The sequence below is a fragment of the Ochotona curzoniae genome, unplaced genomic scaffold, assembly GCF_017591425.1.
Source record: "Ochotona curzoniae isolate NIBS_2020 unplaced genomic scaffold, NIBS_Ocur_1.0 contig_899, whole genome shotgun sequence".
Taxonomy (NCBI): Eukaryota; Metazoa; Chordata; class Mammalia; order Lagomorpha; family Ochotonidae; genus Ochotona; species Ochotona curzoniae.
In genome coordinates this window covers 8,333,431-8,346,842 of record NW_024466605.1, presented here as the reverse complement: position 1 = coordinate 8,346,842, position 13,412 = coordinate 8,333,431, and positions in this window count along the sequence as shown.

The window sequence follows — 13,412 nt, the reverse complement described above, 5'->3', positions numbered from 1 at the left end:
TTCCTAAAGAAAATAACGCTTCCTTCAACCACGGCATCTCTCTCTGCCGCTAGAAACCGCAGCCCTGCCGAACACCTCTGTGAGTACCCCATCTAAAGCGGCCCCGTCTGCTCCATCACCACCGTAAACGCGCGTGTCCCAAGATGCTGAGAAAGAAAGCACCCAGCCTACATTTTTTCAGTTGCTGTAGGCTTACAGATTTGTTGATGTCTTTATTTGAAAAGTATCAGAGAGTCCACCTGCTGGTTCACTCCCGAACTGGTTATAACAGGCCAAGCTGGGCCAGGCCAAAGCCAGGAGCCAAAAACTCCATTTAGGTCTCCAATGGGGTAGAAGAGGCCCCAGGGGACTTGGGTCATCATCTACTCCCTTCCCAAGCACATCAGCAAGGCAGCTAGATCAGAAGCAGAACTAGGACATCAAGCAGCACTCCAAAATGGGACGACGGCATCCCACACAGAGGTTTAGCCCACTGTGCCTCTACACCTGGCCTCACTCCATCGAACTCTATCAGCCCAACTTATTGGAAAGGCGGATATACAGAGAGGAGAGACAGAGAGGAAGATCTTCCGTCCGATGATTCACTCCCCAAGTGACCACAATGGCCGGTGCTGAGCTGATCCAAAGCCAGGAACCAGGAGTTCTTCCGGGTCTCCCACACAGGTGCAGGGGTCCCAAGGCTTTGAGCCATCCTCGACTGCTTTCCCAGGCCACAAGCAGGGAGCTGGATGGGAAGTGGAGCTGCCGGGATTAGAACCGGTGCCCATATGGGATCCTGGTGTGTTCAAGGTGAGGACTTCAAGTCCCTAGGCCACTGCGCTGGGCCCGAAATGCCTTGTTTTTAGACAGCTAAAGTAACATGTGACTCCGGAAGCCCAGAACCTAGGTAAACAGCTCAGTCAGAACGCCCCTTGAGCAACAAGACAATTAACTCATTCCTCTCTGCTGCTTGGGGCCCACGGCTCCGTGTGGGCTCCGTGTGGGCTCCTGTGGGCTCCTGTGGGCTCCAGGTGGGTTCCAGTTACCCGCATCTGGGCTACTCCTTTGTAAGGTGGTCTTGACACCGTTTTCTGACAGGAAGCCCTGCCCTCCACAGCCTGGACCAGATGCACAAGAGACCCATGAGGGACATTGGGCCCTCCTTTCCGCCCCGCCCCCCAGACTCAAATGGAGTGGCCCAAGTGAGGTGAGTGTGACCCTCACCCCATAGCAGCCCCGTTCTAGCCTCACCCCGTGGTGGGGACCGCGTAACACAGAGACTGAATTCGCCTGGCAGTCGGGGGACCAACACACTGTCACGCGCTAAGGAATGCCGCCCAACCCCCAGGAAGACACAGCACGACTGGACCAAGCAGGGGAAACGGGTACCTGCCCGCCCGTGAGGAGGAGAGCTGAAGCCGAAGCTCCATCCAGTCTGCACAGCCCCGAAGCCAGGCCCAGGGCGGGGCCACGGCCGCGAGCCCCTCCCACTTCCTCCCGCCACCTGCCACCTGCCAGCTCTCATGCTGGACGCCAGCACGGCAACCTGGGAAGGCACGTGACCGGAAGGGGCAGGGATGGGACTCCCGCCTGCCAGGAAGGGGGAGTGTGTTCCTTCTAGGATTTGCTTTCTGGGTCTTGAAACCTGTTTTTGTTTCTTAGCTACTTAATTGATTTAACAGATGACACTCAGCATGCATTTGTCTTTGCCGGTCATCCATTCTTCTGACCTGCTGTTCCCTAAGGCAGAGTGTTGCCTGGAGGTAAGTCAGCCTTCTTGATCTGAACTCTCAGGGGCCTCCCTTGCCCTCCTCTGACAGGTTCACCCCAGGCAAAAGATGAGTGTCCCCAGCTGTATAGAGTGTGAAGAATCCAGCTAGCCACCATCAACCAAAATTCACTTCCAACAGCACCCCCTTCCAGGAGGCAAGCATCACTGTTCAGCCTGAGTTTTGTGGACCATGGGTAGAATTTCCTGGGATATAAGGACTATGGGAGTCTTCCCCAGATGAGACAAGGAACCCGGAAAAATTAGACTAAAAAAAAAAAGCATCTGACCAACTCTGCGGTCAGTTCCAACCCCTGCCTCAAAAGCTACCAGCAGCCACATAACACCATATTCTGTATTGACAATTAACCCAGCAAAGGTTACCATGAGTGACATTGATCATCTTATAGCAGCCCGGCCTTACAGTTGCAAATATCTGTCTCCCCATCCCGTGGTAAGAAGCTATCTAAAGATAACCAATATATTCGTCAGGCACTAATGATGTGCATTTCTCATTGGTTCTGGAGCAGTTTACAAATCACCTGGAAACAGGTTAGAAACTTGAAGATGTTCTATACATTTATTCAAGAAATAGACGTGCCTTTCTGCATGACAGATCTATAAAATCAGGCAGTGACCAGGCTGTGTCACACTTCAGTGGCAGAATCCCCCAGTCACTCAAAGCTACACTGCCTGAGTCAACACTGGCTATTAATCCAGCTTCAGGAGACAGGCAATAGACCACAGGATTCAATTCCTGAGTGACATTGGTGAAGGTGGCAGAAAAGAAAAATAGCAAAGTCCTTCTTTCCATAAAAGCCGTGATTAAACTGGGAAAATTTGTCAAAATCAAATTCTTCAGAATGCTGAGATCTAAGCGCCTTGAGGGCAACCAGGGGACCACTTAATCAAGGCGAAAATGGCTTAATCTCCATAAGAAGGCTTTGTAGCATTTTAACTGACTACAGCCCCATCCCCCACTCCCAAGGTTGGTAGTGATCGTGAAAGAATCTTTCATTTCCCAGCATAGCAACCCAGAAAAAGAAGAGGTGTATTCTTTTTTTTCTGAAAAATTGATTTTGAATGACCCTTTTTCTGTTTTTTTTAAAGATTTATTTATTTATTCATGTGAAAGAGAGTGTGTGTGTGTGGTTCTCCATTCTGCCTTCACAGCTTTGTTCCCAGTGGTCACAGAAGTCAGGGCTGGGCAATGGCAAAGCCAGGAGCCAAGAACTCCACCTGGGTTTCATAATGGATGTCAGGGGTCCAAGGACTGAGCCATCTTTCACTGCTCTGACCGGTGCATTAGCAGGAAACTGAATCAGAAGAAAAGCAGCTGTCACTCAAACACTCCCATATTGGGATGCTGGCATCACAGGCTTGACTCACAGTGCCAGAACCCCAACTGCAGAGCTTCTTCTTAAAAAGGCTATGGCTGTGTGCTTACATCTCTCTGATAGTTCACTGAAGGACTGGTTCAAAAAGTTCGCCTTTACCTCACAAAATTCAGAACTCTCCCAGAGCTGAAGTGCTATCTGGGGTATACTGGGAACAGTTGTTTAAAAAAAATTTAGGGCCAGCACAGTGGCCTCTGCCTGTGGTGCCAGCATCTGCTAGGGGCACTGGTTTGAATCCCAGCTGCTCCACTTCCAATCCAGCTTCTTGCTAACAAAAAAAAAAAAAAAAAAAAAAAGGCAGCAGAGAAGACAGCAGAAGCAGAGTGCAAATCCAGGGACCCCCTACACCCACCCAGGAGACCAGCAAAAGGATCCTGGCTCCTGACCTTGAACTGGCCTTACTTCAGCCATTGTGGCCATTTGGGGAATGAACCATTGCATGGAAGATCTCTCTGTCTCTCTTTCTCTCTGTAGCTGTGCCTTTCAAACAAAAATAAATGAATCCATTTTAAAAACTAAAAACACATATATATTTATGTTAGATATAAATGGATTAAACACTGAATAAAGGGCAGACATTGGCAGAATGGTTTCAATAACATGATCCATCTGTATGTTGTGTTTAAAGAGACACACACAAACCAAAGACAGAAACAAACTGAAAATGAAAAGAGATATTTCCAGCAAACATTAAGCAAAAAAGAAATGAAATGAGTAATATCAAACAAAATAGACATTATGACAAAAATTGTTGGTCCTGGCACAATGACATAATGGCGGAATCCCCGCCTTGAAAGCACTGGCATCCAGTATGGTACCGGTTCATGTCCTGGCTGCTCCTCTTCCCACCTAGGTCCCTGCTTGTGGCACTGGGAAAACAGTAGAGATTGGCCCAAAGCCTTGGGACCCTGTATCCACATAGAAGACCCCAAAGAAGCTCTTGGTTCCTGGCTCCTAGCTTCAGATATGTTCGGCTCCAGCCATTGTTACTCTTTGGGGAGTGAACCAGCACATGGAAGATCTTTCTCACTGTCTCTTCTTCTCTCTGTAAATCTGATCTGCCTTTCCAATAGAAAATAAATGAGTCTTTTTAAAAAATTGTTATAAGACAGAACTGAGTGTTGGTAGTACAATGATAAAAGAAGTAATCAATCATAAAAAATATATGCACCCAGAAATATAAGTTATAAACATATATGCACCTAGAAACAGAGGTTCAAAATGTTTGAGGCAAAAACTAGAATAAATTGTTCACCAATAACAATCATAAATTCTAGTAGCCTACTTTTAGTACCAGATAATATAACTTTAAAAAAGATTAACAAGGACCCGGCGCGGTGGCACAAGTGGTTAAGGTCCTCGCCTTGCACGCCCGGGATCCCACATGGGCGCCGGTTCTAATCCCGGCAGCCCCGCTTCCCTTCCAGCACCCTGCCTGTGGCCCGGGAAAGCAGTCGAGGACGGCCCAAAGCTTTGGGACCCTGCACCCATGTGGGAGACCCGGAAAAGGCTCCTGGCTTCGGATCGGCATAGCATCGGCCATTGCGCTCACTTGGGGAGTGAATCATCGGACGGAAGAACTTCCTCTCTGTCTCTCCTCTCTGTATATCCACCTTTCCAATAAAAAAATAATAAAAATAAATCTTAAAAAAAAAAAAGATTAGGGGCCCGGCGCGGTGGCGCAAGTGGTTAAAGTCCTCGCCTTGCACCCCCGGGATCCCATATGGGCGCCGGTTCTAATCCCGGCAGCCCCGCTTCCCTTCCAGCTCCCTGCCTGTGGCCTGGGAAAGCAGTCGAGGACGGCCCAAAGCTTTGGGAACCTGCACCCGCGTGGGAGACCCGGAAGAGGCTCCTGGCTTCGGATCGGCATAGTATCGGCCCATTGCGCTCACTTGGGGAGTGAATCATCGGACGGAAGATCTTCCTCTCTGTCTCTCCTCTCTGTATATCCGCCTTTCCAATGAAAAAATAATAAAAATAAATCTTTAAAAAAAAAAAAAAGATTAACAAAAAATAGAACAATTAAGCAACACTATAAGCCAACTACACCATGGAATTGCTTAGGATCTAGACTAGACAAACTGTTTTTGAAAATAGGCAAACCGCTCTTCTCAACTTCAAAACTTACTACAAAGTCACAATAATCAAAAGAGTGTGGAGGGTCCAGTCCGGTGGCCTAGCAACTAAAGTCCTCACCTTGAACGTGTCAAGATCCCATATGGGTACTGGTTTTAATCCCGGCAGCCCCACTTCCCATCCAGCTCCCTGCTTGTGGCCTGGGAAAGCAGTCAAGGACAGCCCAAAGCCTTGGGACCTTGTTTCCACGAGCAAAGCCCGGAAGAGGCTCCTGGCTTCAGATTGGCTCAGCTCCGGCCATTGCAGCCGCTTGGAGAGTGAATCATCGAACCAAAGATCTTCCACTCTGTCTCTTCTCCTTTCTGTATACCTGACTTTCCAATAAAAATAAGAAAAATCTAAAAACAAACAAACAAACAAAAAACCAGACATGCAGATCAGTAGAAGAAATTTGGGAGTCTAGAAACCAACTCTTCAAGCGGTCTTCAACAAGGGTGCCATGACCATTGAATAGTTTCTTTCAGTGTTATTTTATATCTCTCTACTCCTTGAAATCCCAACTTCCTCCTTCCCTGCGCTCTCATTGGTGATAATTGCTCACCCTCGGCTGGGAACAGGAAGTTAGTCATCCCTTGTATTCCAACCAGCAGTCAATCCTCCATTTGTGATGACATTCTTGTTCCTTCTGTCTCATAGGCAAAGTTCCTTTGCCCTCATATACTCTCCATTTCCCTGGATCAGCTCTGGATGACATCTTCCCTCCCCTCGGGACTTGGCTGTAACCCAAAGTGTAACAGGACTGCTGTCAAGTGACAACGAGCCATCTCTTATTCCCATTTTAAGCAGAAGTCATCACGGATCCCCAGAATCCCAACAAGCTCAGAGCTCTCCCCGTCACCATCAGAGACGTCTTTCAGAGAACATGCTGAAACTCAATTCTGCCCATTGGTGAGGAGACTGGGTAGGACAAAGCTGGCAGGAGATCCTGGGAGCGCTGCAGCCAGTAGCAGCTGTGTCTTTGCAGTGTCTTAGCGCAAGGTGCCCCTGAAGCTGATTGAGCTGCCATGCATGTTCAAATTTACCTGCATCTTAAAATCTGAGCTGGAGAGGTGACCTCATGGCCACCTCTAAAAGAGTAGCATGAATCTGGACGGGGTCAGGCAGCACTGAGGAGGATCAGGTGTCAAACAGAACTCACTGTTGCAAGCCCCTTTTTACACGTCAGTGCATTGCACAAATTCTGGGAGAAAGTGACAGGAGGTGGGCTCCACTCCAACTGCTGGTGGAGAAGATTATTCACCAGTCTTCTCGCAGGAGCTCCCTGTTTGGCAAGAGATGTTCCCTGTAATTGGGTATTGCTCCCTGGGGGCCACCCAACAACCCCTTTATTTCCTCTGAAGTTATTAATCGGATATCCACTGTTAACAAGAAGATCATATCTAGACATATGCAAATTTACTCTCCTTCTCTCTCCTAATCACTTTGTGGGCCACATTGGGAGCTCATTAACGAAGGGTCCTGGCCAACAAAAAGCCTCATGCCAACCAACAAGCTGGCCAGCTCCAGCTCTTTTTTTTTTTTAAAGATTTATTTTTATTATTTTTTATTGGAAAGGCAAATATACAGAGAGGAGATACAGAGAGGAAGATCTTCCGCCCGATGATTCACTCCCCAAGTGAGCCGCAACGGCCGATACTATGCTGGTTCGAAGCCAGGAGCCTCTTCCGGGTCTCCCACGCGGGTGCAGGGTCCCAAAGCTTTGGGCCGTCCTCGACTGCTTTCCCAGGCCACAGGCAGGGAGCTGGAAGGGAAGCGGGGCTGCCGGGATTAGAACCGGCGCCCATATGGGATCCCGGGCGTGCAAGGCGAGGACTTAACCACTTGCGCCACTGCGCCGGGCCCCCAGCTCCAGCTCTTAACAATCTATTCCAAATGGAATGTATTTAATTCAAATACACAAGCCTGTTCTATATACACTGAGATATTTACACATATTTACATGTTACAGATATTTACATAGTTACATAATTCGAGGCTGTGTTAGATAAAGTTGAAGTTGAATAATTAAGTTCCAATAGGGTTGAGGAAATGCCTTGTCAGTGGGGAATTCAAATGGGTACAAATTCAACAGCTGGAGAACTTACTATTGTTAGAGATGGGATCCTTGTGATTCTAGTATCAAAATCTTGTTACTGGGTCAACGTTGTAGCACAGCAGCTTAAGACTCCCATTTGCTCGGCCAGAATCCCATGTTGAAGTACTCATTTGAGTCCCTTTAATTCCAGGCAACAGTCTGGAAAGAAATGATCTGTCTAGTAGGTCAATAACATCATGAAGAACCTAAGTATTAAAGTGAAAGAGATTCCCTGTGCTTTTTAATAGTGGAGCATGTATGCCCTCTGGTGACAGAAAACTGGAATTGACAACCAATGCTACCATGCATTTAGAGACTAGATATTCTCTTGGTGCTTTGTAAGAACTTTTAAAAATGAAAGATTTAAATTTTTTTGTTGAAAAGGCATATTTACATAGAGAAGGAGATACAGAGAGAAAAAGATTTTCCATCAACTAGTTCACTCCCCAAGTGACTGCAACAGCCAGAGCTGAGCCGCTCCAAAGCCAGGAGCCAGGAGCTTTTTCCAGGTCTCCCACATGGGTACAGGGTCCCAAGGTTTCAGGCCATCATCCACTGCTTTCCTAGAGCTACAAGCAAGAAAATATGTGAGAAGTGGAGCAGCCAGAACATGAACTGGTGCCCATTTGGGATGCCAGTGCTTGCAGGTGGATGATTAGCCAATTGAATTATCAAGCCAGCCTCCTATAAAAATTCTTGATGGGGAGACACGATGAGCAGTTTGATATCAGGAAGGATATCTGGCTTTTCTCTTTAAAATTATCCATAGTTTCCAAGAAAGTGAGAACCCGGAACAAACTTAGTTAAGCCACCACAGTTACTGTAGGCATATGATGAGCAAGTATTAACAGTGATATATAAAAGGCCACATATACTTGATGACATTTAAGGAGGAGAGCAAGGAGTTCCTGAATTTGGTTGGTTTTGTTGCGCTAATGGCAAACGTGAAGGAAAACGTGTCCTTACCCTGAATCATCTCCATGAGCTTGATATAAAACAGTAGAGACGTAGCTGCCTAAGGTCTGAAGTGAGAAGATGTTTATCGACCTCACGGAAGGCATGTCTCCCGTGACCTCTGTGCTGATACAACCAGTGTAATGTGTCAGCCTACGGGACCAATATGGTCAGCTCATTCTGCCTGATGAAATTAAGCCAGAATCCCAATACTTTCAGATTAGCTACAGGTATGATCCCTCTTGATGGACTTCTTTTCTGCCACTTTGGACGATGTCACTGTGATTTTTGTGAAGTTTGCCTTCATCAAGCCATTTTGAAAAGCTCTGCTTATACCTGCTGGGAAGAAAAAAGAAAGCTGAATAACACACACATAGAAGGTCACTTTCTGAGTCTCCACTACCAAGTTGCCCTCGGTGTCTATATCATGTTTTTATCATATTTTTTCATCTGTTCCCAGAAACCCCGCATTCTGTTCTTTTCCGGGTTTCTTTGTCATCAATTTTCCAGTCTGTCATTTTCTCAGAGTTTGTCATCCGGACAAGCTAGAAGCCACCATCTATGACAATGCACACAGCTGGGTGGGGAACACAGAGCTCTTGCCAACTCTCATTGCAGAGGCGTAGCTCGAAATTCCAGCCACCTTGGGGCTTTCCCCGTGGCGTCCTCCTGCACAGCATCAGTGTGTCATGCAAATCCACTGAAAACCAAGCGCCCCTGCCTTACTTACCTGGAGAGTGCAATGGTTCGACCAGCTAATTCTCCACCTGAAAAAGCTGGCATTCATATGGGTGCCAGGTTATGTCCTAGCTGCTCCACTTCCCCATCCAGCTCCCTATATGTGGTCTGGGAAAGCAGTGGAGGATGGCCCAAAACCTTGGGAACCCTACACTTGTGTGAGAGACCTGGAAGAAGTTCTAGGTTCCTGACTTTAAAACGTCTCAGTTCAAGCTAGAGGCTATAGGGGAGTGAGCCAGCAGGTGGGAGATCTTTCTCTTTGTCTCTGTTTCTCTCTGTAAATGTCTTTGAAATAAAAAAGAAAGAAAGAGAGAGAAAGGAGAGAGAGAGAGAGAGAGAAAAAGAAAGAAAGAGAGAGAAAGAAAGAAAGAGAGAGAGAGAGAAAGAAAGAGAAAGAAGAGAAACATCTTTTTTTTTTTTTTAAGATAAGCTTAGGGTCAGAAGAATTAGCCTGGTGGGTTAAGACGTTGGTTAGGATGGGCCCAGCGCTGTGGCCTAGCAGCTAGGGTTCTTGCCTTGAATGCCCCGGGATCCCATATGGGCGCCAGTTCTAATCCCAGCAGCTCCACTTCCCATCCAGCTCCCTGCTTGTGGCCTGGGAAAGCAGTCGAGGATGGCCCAAGGCCTTGGGACCCTGCACCCGCGTGGGAGACCCGGAAGAAGTTCCTGGATCCTGGCTTCGGATCGGCATAGCATTGACTGGAAGATCTTTCTCACTGTCTCTCCTCCTCTCTGTATATCTGACTTTCCAATAAAAATAAATCTTAAAAAAAAAAAAAAAAAAGACGTTGGTTAGGACACCCATGATCCTTATCAGAATACCTTGGTTCCAAACCCATTGATGGCTTGGAATTTTAGCTTCCCAGCAAGACCAACCCTCTAAGGTAGTAGGTGATAGCTCAAGTAATTGTGTCCCTCCTACCCACCTGGGAAACCTGAATGGAGGTCTCGATTTCCGGCATTGGTCTAGTCCAGCCTCAGTCAAGCGTTTGGAAAGTTAAGTGCTAGTTTAGAGCATTCACTGTCGATGGCTCTGCCCCTCTTTTTCTCTTGCCTCTCAAAAAAAAATAAATAAAAACATTTTTTTAAAGATTTATTTATTTATTTATTGGAAAGTCAGATATATAGAGAGGAGGAGAGACAGAGAGGAAGATCTTTCATCCGATGATTCACTCCCCAAGTGAGCGCAACGGCCGATGCTATACCGATCCGAAGCCAGGATCCAGGAGCCTCTTCCGGGTCTCCCACACAGGTGCAGGGTCCCAAGGCTTTGGGCCGTCTTCAACTGCTCTCCCAGGCCACAAGCAGGGAGCTGGATGAGAAGTAGAGCTGCCGGGATTAGAACCGGTGCCCATATGGGATCCTGATACATTCAAGGTGAGGACTCTAGTCATTAGGCCACGCCGCCGGACCCAAATAAAAACATTTTAAAGTTAATTTTCTTCTTGTACAAAAATATATTTTTAAGTCCATGCATTATCTGTTCACAATACACATTTTCCATGAACTCTCCCCCTCCTATTAGGACCAGTACTACATGTCCTTGCAGCATCAACTCCAAAGTCACAGGTGACTGTTTACCTCTCTTCTCATCTGTCCCATGGCCCAGTTAATTCCAAATGGGCTCCCACACATTGCTTCTTTCTGGTCTCACTGGTGCCTTCTAGCAAAGTGATGTCATTCCTCTGGCAGGTGATGATTGTCTCTCCTCCCCAAGGTCAAGATATGACACTCATTCTTGTTTTGGGAACAAAGAGATGTGGCAGGGTCAGTCCTGTGGACAGATATTGTCTTACAAAGCACTTGCTTCAGGGGAGTCCCTGTTATGGTTTTTAAACAAAGGGAAGCTACCCACTTCGGCACCGGGGTTGGGGAGATGGGGGGGGAAGCTGTTATGCCAGCAGGGAGAACTGAAGAGAACAGAAGTGTTGGAGGACCTCTGTTTCAAGGGAACAATTCAGTTCCAAAATTCCATCCTGAACAGCTTTCATAGCAAGCTGTGTTAGCATGAGGTCCTTTAGGAGACAGACACCAATCACAGTGCTAGCTAACATGTCTAAAGGCGTAAGGGTGAGGGAAAAAAAGAGTGAGCCAAGATGTGATGCAGGGGCAGGCAGTGCATCACAACACCGACCACTGCTTCGTTGTGAGCCGAGGAGACATAGCAAGCCATGTTCCACGCACGCCACACAGCACTCTCCAGAGAAGTTGCAAGAAGACACTGCTTGTAGCAATTCCTGGGGGGGGAAAAAGATTTTACTGCTCATTGGCCATTGCTCAATCCATTAGGCTCATTCCCTAAACTGCTGACAATGCACCATCGCCTGTGTCTGGCTTTTATTGGAATCCTAGTACAGGGGTGGGCCAGTGTGGGTGGGACACTGACCAAGTGAAAGGAGGAGAGACTTGAGAGAATCTGAGAAGGTGCACAAGATGGAATGGAAAGTGTGGCTTTGGAAGGGGCGGGTCCAAGGAAGGCAGGCTTCCAGGAGGATCCCTGTTAGGATGAACAGGACACAGGACATTCTCTTCTGGCCAGTTTGGGCTCCTCATGCTACTCGACAAATGCGGGGGTGGGTGGCGGGGGAAGTCTGGGGAATCCCTGTATTGGCCAGGGAAATTCATTCTTGTTATCAAAGAAAAATTGGTTCACTGCTATTCAATGACAAAAAGGAGAACCAGGCCCCTTAGCACTCCTTTTTCAATATTCCCTCCAGTTCTCCATGTACAACAACCCTATTGTACTTACTGTGTTCTATTGCACTAACCATTGAGGTTTCCCTCCACCAGCCCACAACTTTGGAAACAGTCATATCTTAGTGAACACCTGCTGCTGCAACAGAATACCTGAGACTAGATTACTTATAAACAAATGCTATTTCCTTTTTTAAGATTTTTTATTACTGTTATTGGAAAGGCAGAGAGGAGATACAGAGAGTAAAATCTCCCATCTGCTGGTTCACTTCCCAAGTAGCCACAACAGCCAGAGTGAGCTGATCCGAAGCCAGAAGGCTGGAGCTTCTTCCAGGTCTCCCACGCAGGTGCAGGGTCCCAAGGCTTTGGGCCATCCTCCACTGCTTCTCCAGGCCATAAGCAGAGAGCTGGATGGGAGGTGGAACAGCTGGGGCACAAACCGGCGCCTATGTGGGATTCCAGCGGATGCAAAGCAAGGACTTTAACCACTAGGCTGTCGTGCTGGGCCAAATGCCGTTTCTTTTGACTCATCATTCCTGAGGCTGGAAATCCAACACTGAGTGACTGTGTGCATCAAGGGTCTCACCCTGTATCATAACAAGGCAAAACGAAAAGGCAGGCAAACATAGGCAGGAGATAGAAAGTACAAGTCCTTGCTTTGGAGGATTCTACATGGAATTTTCACTCTTATCTCCTAGGGAACAGAGAAGAGTTCAAGATTGCAGACATGGAGTACCTGAGGCCTGAAGATTTGTAAGTGAGAGAAAAACCAGCTTTTCCTGTTTTGGGATTAGTACCAGAAGCAGGATATGGATGAGAGAAATTCTCTCCGCACCTAAGCCTGGTCCCTACAAGGATTCCTTCATGTTCCGTGAATCCTTTATCCTCCCCATAAACATTTCGTGTCACTTCATTACATCTGCATTTAATCGGTTTTCTGATTTTCTAAGTAGTGGGGACATAACGAAGAGAGCAGAAATCCTCTGCTTTCCAAGCTGTGGCCTCCTAGGAAGGACAAACCCACCAGCAATGATAGCAAGGGGACAGGCCTTCTCGAGAGACTTGGAACCAGAATGGTGTCTCATTTCAGAGTGTTTTGAAATTTTTGAAATGTTGCAGTATCTGCATAAATGTTACCAACTGACCACCCCAAGTCCAAAATTATACAAAATGCAAAACTTTTTGATTCCTTTAAGTTTCAGGTGTTGAGGCATTTTGGATTTCTGATTTGGGATGCTTACTCTCAACCATGTCAATAGATGTGTGTTCAGTACAACACAATACAGAAGATATCAGCATGACCAACCGTGGGAGCCCACATGAGGGGGCACTCAAAATCTTAGGGCCTTGGGAAGATTTCTAGGATAAACTCACAGGGGGAAAAAAATTTAGGAAATGCAGTCAGTTCAGGAAATGGCAAGCAGTCTTTTGAAAAAACAAGGGACACAAGAAGCAGAGCAAAGGGCTTGGTGGCTACATCTAGAGGCTACACTGCAGGGACTGAACATTTGTTCATTTAAATTCAAAGGAAACCCAGCCTTGTACCAAGGCAAGTGTTATACTGCTAGGAGAAAAGCTCAGCCAGTAGCTGTTTTTGGTGAGATTAATGCCAAATTTGTGTTAACTATACCAGTATGCCAGCATAGTTGCTTATTATTTTTTACTATTATTT